Source organism: Gasterosteus aculeatus, chromosome 12 (genome assembly GCF_964276395.1).
Source record: "Gasterosteus aculeatus chromosome 12, fGasAcu3.hap1.1, whole genome shotgun sequence".
Classification (NCBI taxonomy): Eukaryota; Metazoa; Chordata; class Actinopteri; order Perciformes; family Gasterosteidae; genus Gasterosteus; species Gasterosteus aculeatus.
In genome coordinates this window covers 6,652,272-6,670,660 of record NC_135700.1, presented here as the reverse complement: position 1 = coordinate 6,670,660, position 18,389 = coordinate 6,652,272, and the positions used below count along the sequence as shown (strand labels likewise).

Here is an 18,389-nt window from a genome sequence, read left to right as displayed (position 1 = left end):
AAATATCCCCACACAGGGTACAAACCAAAGACCAAGTAACAGCATTAGCAGCGAGCAAGAACTGGTCCGAAACTAGGCTTTTTAACGACTGACTAGGGGTTGGAGCTCCGTGTCCCAATCCTACCTGGAAAACAAACAAACAAACAGAAAGACACACACACCTCTCTGACAGCTTCCTGCTGATGTACACAACGGGCGGTCCACCCCCCTCCCCCACCTCCTGGGACAAAACGGCCCCCAGCCCCCTGTTTGACTCGTCGGTCTGCAGAATCAAGGGGAGAGAGAAGTTAGGAGTATGAAGGAGTGGTTCCACACAGAGAGCCTGCTTTACCTTCTCAAACGCCTGCTGGCACTGCTCCGACCACTGGACCGGATCTGACGCACCTTTCCGGGTGAGGTCGGTCAAAGGGCTGGTGAGGTCCGCGAAGCCGGGGATGAACCGCCTGAAATACTCCGCCAGCCCCAAGAACCGCCTCACCTCTTTTTTTGTCTTGGGCCGCGGGCCGGCCGCGATAGCTGCCGTCTTGTCCACCTGAGGGCGCACCTGCCCGCCCCCCAAGTGGTACCCCACATACCGTACCTCCACCCGTCCAATTGCGCACGTCCCCCAAATCCAGTGTTGTGAAGAAACGTGCAGTGCCTAGCCGGTGCAGGAGTTCGTCGACCCGGGGCATTGGGTAGGCATCGAACCGTGACACGTCATTCACCCTGCGATAGTCCACGCAGAACCATACAGATCCATCCTTCTTAGCCACAAGGACGATGGGGCTGCACCAGGCACTGTTTGACTCTTCCATTACCCCCAACTCCAACATACTGGCCAATTCCCTCCGAACCACTTCTTTCTTGTGTACGGGCAACCTGTAGGGTCGTAACCTCACCGTCACGCCCGGGGGCGTCTCAATACTGCACTATGAGGTCGGTCCGGCAAGGGAGAGAACACATTAGCAAAACGCTCCTGCAACCTGGCAACGTCCACGCTCTGGCTCTCCCTCTCCTCCCTTTCCGATACCGTAGAGACCAGAGAGACGGACTCCACCCCCCTCCAGGCTTTTAGGAGGTTCAGGTGGTATATTTGTGCACCCCCGCCCCTGTCAGACCGCACCACCTCGTAGTCGACGTCCCCCACCTGCCGTGTGACCTCAAAGGGCCCTTGCCACTTGGCTAGGAGTTTAGAGTTGGAAGAAGGAAGTAACACAAGTTCTCCCGGTGTGAATCATTGCAGCCTGGCCCCTCTGTCGTACAGCAGTTGTTGTCGCCCCTGGGCCTGCCGCAAATTCTCTCGTGACATCCGGCCCAGTGTGTGGAGTTTTGCTCGCAGGTCCAGGACGTACTGAATCTCATTCTTGCAGGGGCTTGGGACCTTCCTCCAATCTTTCTTTATTCAGGTCCAGCACCCCTCGCGGCGTCCTGCCAAACAAAAGTTCAAAGGGAGAAAATCCCGTAGAGGCCAGGGGGACCTCCCGCACTGCGAACAACAGAGGGTCAAGCCAGTGGTCCCAATTACATTCATCTTCGCTAATAAATTTACGGATTATGGACTTCAAAGTCTTATTCATACGCTCCACCAGCCCATCCGTCTGCGGGTGATACACGCTAGTACGAATAGACTTAACACCCAGCAATCCGTAAAGTTCTCTCAGTGTGCGCGACATGAACAAGGTGCCCTGGTCAGTCAGAATCTCTTTCGGGATTCCAACTCGGGAGATGACCTGAAGCAGAGCCTGCGCGATGCTCTTTGCAGAGATACTGCGCAATGGCACTGCCTCTGAATATCGCGTTGCGTAATCCATGAGGACCAACACATAGCGATATCCGCGTGCGCTCCGGTGAAACGGTCCGATGAGGTCCATACCGATCCGCTCGAACGGAACCTCCGACTTTATTTCACACTCTTATTGAACACGCGTACGGCTCCAGCTTCTCCGCCAGACTCAGAACAAACACACACTGATTAGTATCAGCTGAGGCTGATTATGCCTCCCCCGGCACCGTTCCCCGAACCACTCCCTTCTCTGTCCTCTCTGCAGCCGAGCCAAACCACGCCCGCCACCACAGCGCTATACAAGTACAGTCCATTTACCATTTCAGGCCAACCATAAAGCAAGAGTTTCTTGTTCAATAGTAGAGTACCGTGACTGGCACGGATAGAACTTCCTGGAAAAAACCCGAATTGGCCGATCTACTCTTTCCTCATCTTCCTGTAAGAGGGCCGCCCCAGATCCCACCATACTGGCGTCCACCTCCAGTTTGAAAGGCTGGTCAAAGTTAGGAGCTGTTAGCACAGGAGCACTACAAAGCAGTGCTTTTGCTGACTCGAAAGCCGAGCTGCGGACCATTTAAAAGATACTTTTTAGACCTCAAAGGGCCCTTGCCACTTGGCTAGGAGTTTAGAGTTGGAAGAAGGAAGTAACACAAGTTCTCCCGGTGTGAATCATTGCAGCCTGGCCCCTCTGTCGTACAGCAGTTGTTGTCGCCCCTGGGCCTGCTGCAAATTCTCTCGTGACATCCGGCCCAGTGTGTGGAGTTTTGCTCGCAGGTCCAGGACGTACTGAATCTCATTCTTGCAGGGGCTTGGGACCTTCCTCCAATCTTTCTTTATTCAGGTCCAGCACCCCTCGCGGCGTCCTGCCAAACAAAAGTTCAAAGGGAGAAAATCCCGTAGAGGCCAGGGGGACCTCCCGCACTGCGAACAACAGAGGGTCAAGCCAGTGGTCCCAATTACATTCATCTTCGCTAATAAATTTACGGATTATGGACTTCAAAGTCTTATTCATACGCTCCACCAGCCCATCCGTCTGCGGGTGATACACGCTAGTACGAATAGACTTAACACCCAGCAATCCGTAAAGTTCTCTCAGTGTGCGCGACATGAACAAGGTGCCCTGGTCAGTCAGAATCTCTTTCGGGATTCCAACTCGGGAGATGACCTGAAGCAGAGCCTGCGCGATGCTCTTTGCAGAGATACTGCGCAATGGCACTGCCTCTGAATATCGCGTTGCGTAATCCATGAGGACCAACACATAGCGATATCCGCGTGCGCTCCGGTGAAACGGTCCGATGAGGTCCATACCGATCCGCTCGAACGGAACCTCCGACTTTATTTCACACTCTTATTGAACACGCGTACGGCTCCAGCTTCTCTGCCAGACTCAGAACAAACACACACTGATTAGTATCAGCTGAGGCTGATTATGCCTCCCCCGGCACCGTTCCCCGAACCACTCCCTTCTCTGTCCTCTCTGCAGCCGAGCCAAACCACGCCCGCCACCACAGCGCTATACAAGTACAGTCCATTTACCATTTCAGGCCAACCATAAAGCAAGAGTTTCTTGTTCAATAGTAGAGTACCGTGACTGGCACGGATAGAACTTCCTGGAAAAAACCCGAATTGGCCGATCTACTCTTTCCTCATCTTCCTGTAAGAGGACCGCCCCAGATCCCACCATACTGGCGTCCACCTCCAGTTTGAAAGGCTGGTCAAAGTTAGGAGCTGTTAGCACAGGAGCACTACAAAGCAGTGCTTTTGCTGACTCGAAAGCTGAGCTGCGGACCATTTAAAAGATACTTTTTAGACTGACAAATGTAGTTAGGGGCGCTACCACCGTTGAAAAGTTTTTACAAAAAGTAATTTTAACAACGATTCGATTCAAATCGCGATTCATGGTTGCCGATTCGATTCATGGACGATCTGGGTTAATTTAGAACAGGGCTGAACCCCAATGATTCCTGTACAGTTTCCCTAACAGCAAACAAAACAGAGGGCACCCCCTCATCCCAATCAGCACCTGTTTCCATACAATACTTCCTCAGCATGGTTTTCAGTGTCTGGTGCCAGCGTTCAAGAGCCCCCTGACTCTCTGGGTGGTAGGCGCTTGAGACCTGGTGTGAGATGGACAATGTTTTTAATGCCGAAGAAAACAGTTTGGATATGAAATTAGTGCCTTGATCCGTCTAGATCACTCGGGGGAGACCAAAGGTGGAAAAGAACTTAATCAAACTCTTAATAATGGTCTTTGCTGTAATTGTCCGGAGAGGAATTGCCTCCGGATACCGAGTGGCGCTGCATATAATGGTAAGCAGAAACTGGTTACCGGTTCGAGTTTTTGGTAATGGACCCACACAGTCAATAATCACCCGCTCAAACGGTTCTCCAATCACCGGAATCGGGTGAAGTGGCACACGAGGAACAGGTTTGTTCACTTTCCCTGTAAGTTGGCACACATTGGCCAGAAGAAATGTCGGAGGAAGTTGTATGTTTTAGTTACCCCTAAATGTCTGGACCATGTAGGATTATGAGCCAGTGACAGTACGTGCTGTTGCATTGGTGACGGAACCACTACCTGCCAAACTGTATCCCAGTCCTCACCTGTTTTATGCGCAGTCCGTTTAGTCTATTATTGAAAATTGACAGGTTTAACTGTTTATTCATGACATTGTTAATTTACAAGCAAGGGATGGAAATTTTGTCAGGGTTGGGTAGGAAGGCACGACTCAAACGCAGACTTTAACGAAAAAGACTTTAATAGTCAAAAAGTAAAAGGCCAACGGGCAAAAACACACACACGAACCAGGGACAAACAGGCAGGCAGGCAGGCAGTAGTGTTGTTACCTCCCACCCTCCTGCTTCGAAGCTTGTGTCGAAATATGAACCAGTGCAGGGCGAAGCAATTGTATCGGTGCTCGGTTCGTTCGCTGCTGATCACATGATCAGTGACGTCCGAAGCTTCGCTCTGGCTCAGTGACGTCATCAGTGACGTCCGAAGCTTCGGTCCGGCGCACAGTCACGTGACCGCAGGGTCGGGGCTAGTTTGTTTGATACAGTCAAAGTCAGTGTTGTTGTAGTAGTATTAGTAGCAAAGCGCAAATTTACAATGGAACCTGTGGCAAAGAGAGGTCGCTCTGAGATGTGGGAGCACTTTGATTTCCTCTAACAAGGTTTGTAATAGGCAGGCAAAGTCTGTCATTTGTATTGTGTAATTATGGATGTTTATTTTTATTTGGGTTTTGTAGTTGAACTATACATGTGCCTTTATTTTATTCGTGAAAAACATGCTTTTGTAAATTCTGTTGTCAGGTCCAATGTTTGGTTTGCCATCAGCAATTGGCTTATAACAATAACACCTCATCCATGCTGAGGCACTTTCGTGCCAAGCATGAGGCTGGTCAAGCTGCAGCAAGCATCCATGGTGGGTACAATTCCTCTAATTCAGTAGGTCCCTTCTACATATAATCTTAATGTTATAAATATATAATATATGTTTATACATTCATTTTATTCCAGCATTTACTCATTAAAACTATCCATGGCCTGTTGTATTGTAGGTGATAGGAAGGCCAAGATTGACGAGGCACCGGTGAACATGATTGTCAAGGATTCGCAGCCCTTCAAGGTATGATATTTATTTGCCACATATATTGAGGTATTTGTGTAAAACACATAGTAACATTTGTTTTGCTGTTTAGGTTGTGGAAGATCAAGGCTTTAGGGCCTTGGTGTCTCTTTTGGACCCCACCTATGTCCTTCCTTCAAGGCAGACCTTGAAATCTATGGTGGAGGCCAAGTATCACGAGGAGAAGCAGAAGGCCAAAGAAAAGGTCCAGAAGGCTACTGCTGTGGCTTTGACCTCTGATATGTGGACATCCATCCACATGGACTCGTACTTGGCCTTCACTTGCCATTTTGTGGATGAAGGGGACAGGTTGGCTACTGTTTTGCTGGCAGTTGCCAAGTTTGGGAAGAGGCACACGGCTTCAAATATTGCCTCTGTGAAAGGGTCCATAATGGAGGAATGGGGAATCCCGAAATCCAAAGTTATGTGCCTAACAACAGATGGGGCCTCTAACATGACCTTGTGTAGTACCATGATGGAGATCAGGCACAGCCACTGCATTGCACACGTATTGAATTTAGTTGTAAAGAAATCAGTGAAATTAACACCTGGTCTGGAGGAGGTCCGCACTAAGGCGAGGGATATTGCCACACACTACAGAACCAGCACTGTGGCTAGAGAGCGCCTTCTCTGTCTTCAGAAGCAAATGGGTGCTCCATGTGCAAAACTCATTCAAGAGGTGGAAACGCACCCTGGACATGTTGCAAAGGCTGTATGAGCAGAGAGAGACAGTGGGTGCAGCCTTGGCCTATCTGCAAACAGATATTTCACCACTTACCTCAAACCAGTACACCAGTATTGGTCAGTGCATTGCACTTTTGGCCCCGCTCAAAGAAGCAACAGTCGAGCTTTCTGCAGAGAAGCATGTGCCTGGTTCAAAAATAATACCCATGGTCAAGATGTTGCGGCACACAATTGCAGCAAAACAAAGGCAGCTGACGGATGAATTTTGGGAGAGCAATTACTAGGCCTAATGCACGAGAAACTTGGGAATTATGAATTGGCAGGACAGCATCCTCTGGCCACGCTCCTGGATCCTCGTTTCAAAACGATGGGGTTTTGCAACCCCACAAACCAGGAAAATGCCATTAAAAAACGTATTGCTGAAACAGCCACTGTGATAAGACAACAATCTCCTGCACCCTCACATGATGAAACACCATCAACTTCAGAGGATGCACCTTCAGCGTCTGATTCCTCAGGTAACAACCTACTGTCAATATATTGTTTATATGTATAATATACATCTTAATGCATTCCTATACCATTTCAGGACTGTGGGATCTTTTAGATACACAAGTATTTGAGAAGAGGATGGTGAAAAGTGTGTCAGCCGATGCCACTGTGGAGACCACCAGATATTTGGTAGAGCCAAACATTCCACGAAGTGAAGACCCGCTAAAATATTGGGTCAAACACAAACATGTGTACCCACATCTATTTGTGTTGTCACGTAATCTTTTGTGCATTCCTGCCTCATCCGTGCCGTGTGAGCGCGTTTTTTCTAAAGCTGGGGAAATAGTTTCTACAAAAAGAAACCGACTCAACCCCAATACTCTGGAGAAAATTGTGTTCATCAATAAAAATCAATAATAATTTCATGCCCCATCTCATGTGTCCACAAGCACCTCAATATCATGTCATAACAAACCTGTCCAAAAGCACAATCACTTCCCACATTCCAGATTCAAACAATTCACATAAGTCCCTATGACTGCCATGAACTGCACATGCAGTAGGAAGCACTTTCTGGTATTTTAAATGATATTGCTTACATATAAGACATATATATATATTCCATTAATTCTTCTGCTAGTATGATCACAAACATACATGCACAAAGGTGCAGAAAGACATAGATAAGTGTTTGTTCCACTTCTTTCCAATGTACAGAGAATTGAAATACACAAACAAGGACACACAAACAAGGACACAAGTCAAACCTGAAAAACAAGTTTTATTCATATAGCAATCCATGTATTTATTAGATGATTTATTGGTTCAACTTTTCATAATCATGTTCAACCCACAGAGACTGGGCCAAAATATCAGCAGGGCCGAGATCCTCCTTGTGCCACTGGCACGCAATGGCACTCAGTGGCACTCAGTGGCACTCAGTGGTTCTCTTGCACTACAAGTTTTCAACAGCAGAGGTCATCGTAGAGTTTGCGATGCATTGAATGAACCTTTTTCCGATACAATTGGCTGGAAAGCTTCACTGGTTCGGAAAGCTTCACTTTGCCATCACTAGCAGGCAGGCAGGCAGGCAGGCAGGCCTGTCCGGTTGAAGCGAGGATCCCTGTCTGAGGGAGCCACAAATAAGACACTTAAGATGTGCGCATAGTCTAGTCTTTGTGTCGCCGGCGGCTAGACCCCATGCTGTATAAGACTGACTGTGATGCCCAATTCATTGAAATCGTTGCATTTTCATCCTTGCTTGCGTTGGGGTCCTTCCCCTGCTTCCAACTAAGGTGTAAAAATAACCAAAGTAACTGCTTGTGCTATTGATGTCATTCACATCATTTAGCCACCACAACCAACCCTGTTCTCCTGTCCAAAAGATCATTATTTTGGATGAGGCAACAGCATCCATCGATGCAAAGACTGACTCCTTGATCCAGAGCACCATCAGTGAAGCCTTCAAGGACTGCACCGTGCTCACAATCGCTCATCGTATCAACACAGTGATACATGCAGATCGTATTCTGGTCATGGAAAATGGCGAGGTAACAGGAACACAGAAAGATAAAGCTTGTGTTCTGATAAACCTAGACTAACTAAGTTATTGTTCTGACAGGTGGCAGAGTTTGATCAGCCAGATATTCTGAGGCAAAGACCAGGCTCTATGTTCGTCTCACTCCTCGCTGCAGTTTTGAGAAGTAAGTGAATTTCTTGCGGATCTGTTCATAAAGAAAGTTTCATCATAATCCAATCTGTGGATGATGATGACGCATGACATTCCCTTCATCTGCGGTTATTGTGTTTCGATGGTGGCTTTTCAATCCCTCCTTCTTCCTCCAAACTCCACACCTTCCACTCATGAAAAAATAATGGGGATCAGTTACATATAGAGATAAATACTATTTACCTATCAAGATATAAAGGGATGCTATACTTTACAAAATGCATAATAAGACGAATGTTGCCTTCTGTCTTTGAATCGGACAAATATAACCAACATAAATGTTAAATCAAATATACAAAAAGTAAACTCAAGGTAACATCTTCAGTTTTAATGATTTCATTTCAAGTCGCTCATGCTGGGATGATTTTGTAAAGGGTGTTTCTGGTCCAGTCTGCTAGATTGATCTGCGTACCCACCAGCATCAACTGTCAAAGAAACAAAATCAATGTACGGTTAATGTTTGCAAGCATTGATGCCAGATGTCTAGACGTGTCCTCTGTAACTAGTATTTCAGGATCAAAACACTGCAGCCTCTTTCTGGTGAGCAATGGGCATTTTGAGGACGGACGGCCTTCACTCTTCAGCCTGTGGGGGGAGACAGAGTCAAACACAAATTAAAACTCACATTGAACAAAAAAACATACAGAATTTCACAACGTGATTGTTTTTTTTCCAGAAATGTGATTTTTTTGACTTTGAAAAATGCCAAAAAATCTGTTGGTTGGTTGTGAAATCTACTTATGTGACTAATCTGGTCATCAGTGATTTGCCTGATGTTTTAAACTGAGCATTCAGCTGTCATCCAACACAAGGGGCTCATGAGGGCACCAGAGTTTGCTTTTTCCTCTTCCATCTGATGGCCTAACATGGATTTACTACTTTAGTATGTTTAAAACACCAAATCAATTTTGCAAAGAAGAAATTGTTGCTTTGGAATGTTGTTTTGTCAGGCCTCTTGTCTTTTTTTGTGACAAGTCCTCTCTATACACATATGAAAGCCATGTACTCCTTAATAAGTACTTGAAAAGCCTGGCTTTATTTTACACAAGGAGTTCTCAAAAGCCTCTTCCTTGCTATTGGGAAGAAATCCACAGCTGGACGGATAATCCATCTTTTTCCCATCTTTGTTTTTTTCTTTGTTTCTTTTTCCGTTCCAAATTTCCATTTCAATCAACAGCTTGACTTTTCTACATAGTGGCAAAATGTCAAATACTTCACACCATCACTGACAGGGCTCTCAACTTTTCAAGAAATATTGGAGTGACATTTTTTCGGGGTGGACGCTACAGCCGACCGGGGGGTAACCAACGCGGCCCGATTTTTTGGGGATGGGGGCGTGAGAAATCGTGTGTGTGGCGGGAGTGCGTGACTCTGGTGGGAGGAGCTACATCTCGCGCTCGCGTTGTGAGTATTTCAGTTTCCCAAATACGCTGTGTGTGTGTGTGTGTGTGTGTGCGCGCGTTGGCTCAAAGGAAGAGTTCCTCCAGAAAGACACGCAGCGGTAAGTCACCCGTCCTCTCTTACCCCTCACGACACAGCGGCGCTTCCTAAACCACCTCGGCCCCGACGTACACAACTAAACGCGCGTGTGCTCTTCGCGCGCGGCCGCGTCGCAGAGTGAAGGCGGCTCCACAGAACTTCACCGAGCGAACCACGCGCGTCCCCGCGAGCCGTTCGCGGCCGCTTAGCTCGTTTCTTCCTCTCCCCTCGCGACCACATCTGGTTCGTGTTGTCGAACAGCACCAGAGATACGCGCCTGAAGGCTCGCTGGTCTGCGCATACAGCACGCGCCTCACGCTGCTTCGGTGGTCTTAAGTTCGGCTGAAGGGGTGAGATGTCTGTAGATGTCTGCGTGGCCGTCACCGACAGGCAGACCAGCAGTGTGCTTCCGCAGGACGGTGTGCGTGTTGTTTTATGTCTCCTTTCCGTTTTGAGAGAACTGTTATCATCGTTGTTCAGTCAATGCATGGATCACTCCGGGCGCCCACATGTGCACCTCTGGACGTGTATCCAAAGGCAGTGAGAGGAAGTCGGTCCGGCTCGCTCTCATGACCCGGCTGGACCTGGAGGAGTTCTCCAAAAGTTGATCCTCAAAAGTCTCTATCAAATAGTGGTTAAGAACATGCTGGGAGGGGGATTGGGACGTGGTTTCAGCTTGTACCTGGATAACAGGTGACTTCCCTGACGCAAGTTAAATATTTGTCAATGGTTAATGCTGTAACTGGAACTAGGAGAAACAATCATTCCATCTCTGCTAAACAACAACCCCTTTCCTCTGTTGATTACGAGGATAAGGAAAAACTGAACGACTAGGCTCTTTTGCATGGTGTAAGAGCCTCTAACCCTCGGATCAACACTCTGCATAGAGCGATATTTAAAAAGTCCAACGTGTAGGCATAGAGGGAATAGACGCACCACGTTCTGCTCTCCCTTTTTGTTTTCATATTTCATTAGCAGGTCCAGCAGCATGTAGCATCACCTTCAATTATCCTCCCTGTCAGCGGACTGACAGCGCCTGTCTGCTGGCTTTAGTGATTACAGGCTTCAGGGGACAGGTAATCAGGTCACGGTTACACTGTCCCTCCGTCACACTGCTGAGACCACAGGGAGCATACGGGAGGGAAGGACGCTCACATGTCCACTCAGTCCCCGTCTCGTCTGGAGCGGATATACTTTCATTTAGTTGCGGTGCCATGAAATGCATTATCCCAGTTGTGTTAGTGCGCATGCATCTGTGTCTTTTCCTAACTGAAGCTTTTGGTATATATGAATATGGAGTTCATTTTATAGCTGTCCACATCATTTAGTAACCCTGTTGTAAAACCCAGAATATATTGTGTTGTATAGTTTGGAAAATTGACTTTGCATGGAGCCAAGTCCCATATCATTGATGAAATTAGGAGCTTTTCAGAGGCGCAGTAAAATCTTTAAAATCATAACTACTCTATATGCAGAATGTTCCTCCGCATTTATTACGATTGTGCATAATGAATACATGCCGTCTGATTAAGACTTTTGAAATGTTTATATTTCTTTCAGCCTCACCTCTATTGGTTTTGTACTATAGCAGCCACATAGGCTGGATAAGAGTTTACAGTTAAAGGAGAATTAAACTGAACAAAATGAAGAATTGCTGACATCACAGAATAAAATAATGGAAGCGTAAAGCTCTACGAATTGACCTCTGAACCCATCGATGGATGCTGAAGGAAAAGTGAGATGTTGCTGCTGTTACTCACAGAATAAAGAGCTGTAACTCTTATTTAGTGGTCACACATACGTTTATTGAGTTTATTACAAGTGGCATTCACCTAAATAGTGAACTGCAAAGTTTACATGTTAGTATCTGAAATAATTTAGCATTTTAAATGCTAAATATTGTATTGATACTTGTATATGGATATTTCAGAAGTAAAAATATCTGAAGACCTCCATTACACATCCAGTGTAATTGCAGCAGTCAGCAAGAAAAGGCAGTAAAGAAGTTGCTGGATGTGCAACTAGTGATGTCAGCCATGCACGAACATACATACCAGGAATTAAATCATGTAAAACGCCTTACTGTCAGCACACTCTCACTTTCGTTTCGCCTTTACATGAATGGACATGTGGATGTTGTGTCAATAAGCGGCACGACCGCTCGCCCACCCTGGCAGTGGGGTTCCCGATGTGCGGCTCTGTGGAATCCACGCGTCCCCTGCTTGCTATTTCCTTTCACTCCTAGTTTCCCTAATGATATAATATTTGGGGCCATGTGGTAAACAGAAATAGCAACACTTCTGAAGGGAAGACTTCTCTTTTTTGCCCCACACGCTGGAGAAATAGAAGCTCCACTGTGTGTGTGTGTGTGTGTGACCGAGGGGGCTATTTCGAGTCCTCCGTGACCAACTGACGGACTTTTGTTTTTTCTAGTCAATTACATGGCCTGCTTTAGCGGGGCACGAGCAAATGCGGGCTAATGCATTTCTTATCCGCTTTGATTCGCCGTGGCGAGGCCTGGCCGAGTCGATGACACGCAGCGTCACGCGCGGCCGAGAGGGCCAGAGGTTCCGATGACTCCTCCGTGAGCGGAGGCGTGTTGTCGGGTGCTTGGAACCTGTCTGGGCTGATGCTAACATCCAGGCTGATGTGATTAGAGAACAGCAGAGGCTCATTAGTTCTGCCCGCTGCACTTTATGTTTCGAGTTTTTTAATGAAATCACGCGTTGGAATATCCCCCTGCTGTTTGACGTGGTTATAGAGACATCAAAACATCTGTTTGGGGAAAAAACATTGTTGTTTTCATCACACCCTGAAATATGGCTTCATCCTTCCTTCAGACAAACCGTCTGAATGTGTATTGGTCATCACTTTCCTTCTTTTGTCACTTAAAAAGCCAACTTCTCACAAATAGAAATACAATTTCACAATGTTTTCTATTGTACTTGATAGTGGAAAGAAATCGTTTTGGTAACTAATGCTTTGGATGTCCTTATTTGTCCTTCCAGAATCTCAGAGCCAAAGGAGGAGCTGCTGTCTGTGACTTTGTCTCTTGTACCCGTCCTCAGAGTTTGAAGCTGAAGAAGAGTCCCTCCTACAGTCAGGACACATAGTAACACTTTCAGGTAATATATATTCAATACAATCATGCATTCCTCTAGGAAATTTATTCCAGCAGCTTACAAAAACCCAACCCAACTGTCTGTCACCCAATGCCAAAACTGATTTCTGGTAATACTTGGGCCGTATCTTTTTCTCTATAACTGATTTCATTTTCAATGTTATTAAATGCTTCTCCTGATTCAAATGACCTGCAGACAGTGTTGAGGGGTCAAGGGAAATATAAAAGTTATTTTATGTGTATCTTTGCAGGGAATTGAAATTTCCATCATGTTTTTCGTGTTGAGCAATACCTTTCTAGCGAAGGCATCTGCTGACGTTCTCTCCTCTGGCTGTGTTTTCTGGAAGAGCTCCTAATCTGTCGGAGTTGAGAACCGTGGGACGCCGGGTAATCAGGCCTGAGCTGCTCCTTCCAAACCAGCCAAACATCTGGCTGCCTGCCGTTTGACCGCCTTGGCCACACACACACACACACACACGCACGCACGTTTGATGCTAAAAGCGCTGCAGAGGAGCTCAGAAATTACACTCAATAAACACAGAAATCAAATAGAACAATTTCCAAATATTAGCTTTGCCATCTACTTTCCTGCAGTCTTATAAAACGGCCTTTGTTGCTCACAGTAAATAGGTTTCCCCTGCCCCCTGCCAAGTCAAACACAAATGTCCGGTCGATGGGAGCGTGGCTCGACTTTAATTAAACTCGGTGTTGATTTGCACGTACAGGCTCCAGACCAGAGAGGCGCTTGGGTCTGCTGAGAGTCCGGACTCTGTTCTTAATGGTGCCAACACTTCCTTGAAGCTGCTTGTGCACCGAGGCGCTCTCACTGCCAGCCGAGTTGAGGACGAGGTTACAGCAGACCCCGTTGTTCACTTTTAACTTTTAAATAGGGCACTCCCAAATATCCAGAACGTAACTCTGATTAAATACAGTCTCAGCTTTATTTTTCTTAGTTTTGACATCATGTGGATGTGGTAATGCATCTTTCATTCACTAGTTTTGTTACTTTAAGACTCCCTGTCTTTTAGAAAAAAAGCGTTACTGTTACTATTATGCTTTGATAGTGGTCGGCTAATTGACTTAATCTCTTCACTGCCGCTGGTTTATTGAACATGTGAGTATCGGGGTGATAACTGAAGGTCAGTAGGAATTCCTGTCACGTCTTTAACAACATGGTGAAGTCAGCTGGCCTCGCTGTGGCCTGGCTGTTCATGCGGATGTTAATTTCCCACAGAAGCACCCAGTGTGACCTCACGCATGGCTTTCAGCAATTAAACACTTTAATCCCAGGTGACCCGGCAGATCCCACATGTAATATCTCCTCTCATGCCAGCAATTCGGTGAAAGAGAAATAAATGTGAGTAAATGCACACGACTCCCTAATTCCTCCTCAGTAAAGTCCGCTACACCATCTGCTAACAAATTCTACGCATTTGTGAAATCCCTTGCGAGCGACATTTCTTGATCCTGCGGATACGGCGCTGATGTGCGATTGATACAGGACCAATGTATGAGGAATGACTTGAATAAGAGCTTTAACTGACCTTTACTTGTCCTGTTCATAACCCATTTGGAAAAAAAAGTCCACGGTTTATCCAGTGTGTGCCCGTGTGTGCGTGCGTGTGCATATTTAGGGGCGGGGATTGGATTTTGCTTAAAGGACCCTCAGGATAGAGGCCTCAGATCTACTTTCCGTCGCTTCACAACATTAAAAGGATGATATTACTTTGCTGAAAGCACAGAATTTCAATGAGAGCAGGAAAAAAACGAAAATGTTAAAGAATTCATTATAATATAATTTAGTAGATCAAAGGCTAGAGATACTTTTCAGTGTGCAACTCTTCTGCAGCAGAGGCGATTTACAGAATGTATGCATGTATTTGTCCGACTGTATCGTATGAATGGAGAGTGCTTTACTCTCTAGCTTGATATTTGAGTGTACCCTCTTTAGCATTGCATTGAAAACATATTTTGTTCTGAAGATGAATGTTCTCAAACTTTAAAAAATATATATAATTTAAAAAATATATATATTTATTTTAGTATTTCAGTTTGGTTCTGCTGAGCCCTGTTATGATGTTCTAAATATTATCCTGTTACATGCTTTATGCAGTCTTGAAATGACAGCGTCACACCATTCACCTCAGTAACACGGCTGATAGCTTTGCAGGCAGCATTTCAACGGCAGGGCACAAAACTGGACATGCACACAATATTAAAACACACAGTGTTGGAAGTTCGTCTGAAGACCAATTAGTGTTTTTACGAAAGGAACAGAGAGTAATTTTTTACAGGGCAGCTTGTCTTTCCATCTGCGTTGCAGGCATGACATCAGCGTCTCTTTGTTGAGACAGGAAAATCTTATCCCACTACCACTGTCATAAAAGCAACACAATAATGAAATGACATCACAGCGGGCCAGTAATTAAATGAGCCCACTGCTGTCTTGGACTTTTTACAAGGCTGGGAGATTGTGAACACAGCACGCAGGATAACTGCAGCCCAGAAGCTACGGGCTTGTTGAGTGTGAAATTCACACATTTATTTGAGTTTCTTTTTCTCCCCATCGTGCCTTGCATTAAATATATACACACACACACACACTCCACTCACATCTCGTAGTGCCTCGCACTTAAATCAGCCTCTTAGTTTGCTCACTGACTTGGGGAGTCGGGTGGCCTGGCAGATGACACTTTAAGTCGCCTAATCTCCGTGGCCTTCAGCCTGCCATTAAATGCGCTGCTCGAGGAGGATGAGTTTAATTAATACATTTCGGGCAAAAAACTCATTAGCTCAGTGACCTGCAGGGCGCCATCGATACTCTGGCCGCACGGTTCCAGAGGCCAGCCCGCCTGACTGCGGGTGATGAATTAATCACAGTGCTCCCGCCGAGCCTGGCAGCAGGAGAACGGCAGCACTCGGATTCTTTGCTCCTGTCTCGCCACAGAAAAGGGGAAAACGGAACGTTTTTATGGGTGACTTTACTCAACCTCTGGTTTTGTCATTGCACATTGTTACAAGGAGACTCATTTGCAGCTTGCCGTCGCTGGTAGCGACGTGGGCTTTAACTTCCGCTTTTTAGAGGATTGTGTACTGTGCCGGAGCATCATTTGCATTTGAAAAATGCTAATTTCTTCGCTGCTTCTTTTAAGTAGCTGTAACTCCCATTATGTTTTTACATAAATTGTCATTCGCTTTCCTTTCATCAAAGAAAAGTAATATTCACAACTGGGTGTGTGGGGAGGGTCGGCTCACCGAGTGCTACTCTAAACAGGGAAGTATTAAACACTTCAGACGGTAAACAAGCCTGATCTCACTCCACCTCCCTCGGGGAGCCACAGCATCGCCCGCCTGTTTACCATGGGTACGCTCCCCGAAGAACTTCCAGAAAACTCCACTCCAACTTCAAAGACTTTCCAGGTCTTGCGGGGGAGAAGAATCTTCTATCAGTCCGCCTGGTTATGCCTTGAGCAAGTGATAACTCTCTCTCTCTCTCTCTCTCTCTCTCTCCCTTCCGATGGAAATGATGCAAATAAGATGCGAGAGGAAGAAGAAGGACGAGATTGAGAAAAAAAGAGACGAGCAGAGCTGCAGGGAAGGTACGTGAATAAGGAATGTAATCAGTGTCACCGGTCCTTAACACTTCGGCTGTGATGAAACAGAAAACTCTCTCGTCCTCCCGGCCGATGGCCGTGAATCTCGCCATGGCCGTTTCCGCGGTGACAATAAGGCCAGCTTCAACGATCAACCCAGCGAGAAGGATGTTGATGACGCACATATTGGAAACAGTGGTTCTTTTAGTACCGGGGTTTATCTAGTGGAGCGTGCTGGGTAGCAGCAGCGTGACGCCTCATTGATTCCCTGTCGGAGGGACTGGAGCAGAGGTCATGGTGGGGTCAACGCAATTAGAGATGAACCCGTGGTCATTATGAGGAGGAGGGATGAAAGGGTAGCCAATTACTCCGTGCCACTTTGTACCGAAACAACCTGGCGCTGCTCAGGCTCAGCGTGATTTAACCTTCACCAGCTCTGACTGTGTTTATTCTTTACATGAGACGGAGTCAACGGAGGAGGAGGGGTTGTTAATTAATGCTCATAATGTTAGAAGTGTTTTCTTTTTAGATATTAGATTTAAATTACTTATTGATGAGCCCGTTTATTGGAGTGTATTGGTGTCATCTGGACAGAGGGGCCCTGCCTGGTTTTCAAGAGGGCCCACTGGATGCTGAAAGATTAAATGTTAGAGTGTGTGTGTGTGTGTGTGTTCCGGTATGCAAACACAAACTATTTACTGAATAGCAAATCCCTGAGCTTTAAAGTTAACACTTTAAAGTCTTGATATTCTTTGGTCGGTGTTTTTAATTCCTCAGAACTGCCATTATTCAAGAATTCATATGCTTGTCATGGACATTTCTCACAAATGATGACACGGATGTAGCCTGAACCATGACGGATGGAGGTGACATAAAACCTACAGGCATTACTTGCAGTTGTCAATATATCAGTTTAAATATATCTTTATTTAAAAACGTAGTCTTTTTGAAATCGAATATGTGCAAGTGTATGTATTTGACGTAGAGGACAAACAAATGTGAAACCAATGAGTAGAAAGTGTACTCTAACGTACAGTTATGGGGGAAAAAAACCCAAGTATTCACTTATTGTGAGATTAAAATCTTGGCAAACGCACCGCATTGGCTTCCTAGGTGAGAGTTGGATTAGATGATCAATACTCCAGTCGGAGTTGCGCTAGCAGTTTAACCCTGTCTTCGGCCTTAGCGCTAAATATGAGTGTATGGATCTCATCAACTAAGCAAATGTAGTGCTTTCAGTACCTTACGAGGATGTTGAGTAGTAGTAAATTACGTGACCAATATTCAAACCACTAGGACGACCGTTTTTACCCAACTGAGAAGTAAACATGTTTATTTTCTGCTCATTATGTAGTTGCACAATGTACAATAAAAATTGCTGGACTGAACCCAGCTCCATAAACAACAATGAGTGCCATATTGCTATTTTATAGGCATAACGGATATGAAATCCTGTGCAATCCAACCTTAGAAAAGTGTGTTTCACACCCTCACAAAGCGCGGTCACGCTTCCAAAGATCCGCAGGAATTGGATTTCATGGGTGAGATGAAGAGAAGCGTATTTGGCTGTGAGGTTCGCTTTGGGGGCTTAGCACTTCTTGTTAAGACTACGTCCAGAGAGGCGGGGGGTATTTTTTGAAGTTAAAGAAAGGCGATGAAAAGGTCAGAGCCAAATACAGATTAGAAAGAGCTGGTTTCATTGATGTTTGATCATTTTTCAGGCCTTTCAGGAAATTAGGAAAATGATTTACCTGAATACCAAATATCTAGAATAATAATCGTGAAATAGCTTATATTTAAGAAGGTGGGAACCCACCAATAATATATAATTAAATCCAGTGTCATCACAGAGATTCATGCAGTCATGAGTTCAGTGTTGAATTGGGAAAGATAATATT

General features: G+C 45.8%; 1 protein-coding gene across 3 annotated transcripts in view; it reads left to right on the top strand.

Annotated features, from left to right (window-relative positions):
* Positions 1-9,340: 9,340 nt before the first annotated feature.
* Positions 9,341-18,389, top strand: part of LOC120810682 (myocyte-specific enhancer factor 2A) — a 29,414-nt gene continuing 20,365 nt past the window's right edge. Inside the window, exons 1-3 of one of the 3 annotated variants that reach the window (XM_078084901.1) lie at positions 9,341-9,702; positions 12,786-12,902; positions 16,436-16,497. The gene's annotated coding sequence lies outside the window, so the exon portion shown is untranslated. Of the gene's footprint in view, positions 9,800-12,785; positions 12,903-16,211; positions 16,319-16,435; positions 16,498-18,389 lie in introns of those variants that run through there. The other 2 variants (XM_040165457.2, XM_040165476.2) reach the window with 2 other exon arrangements.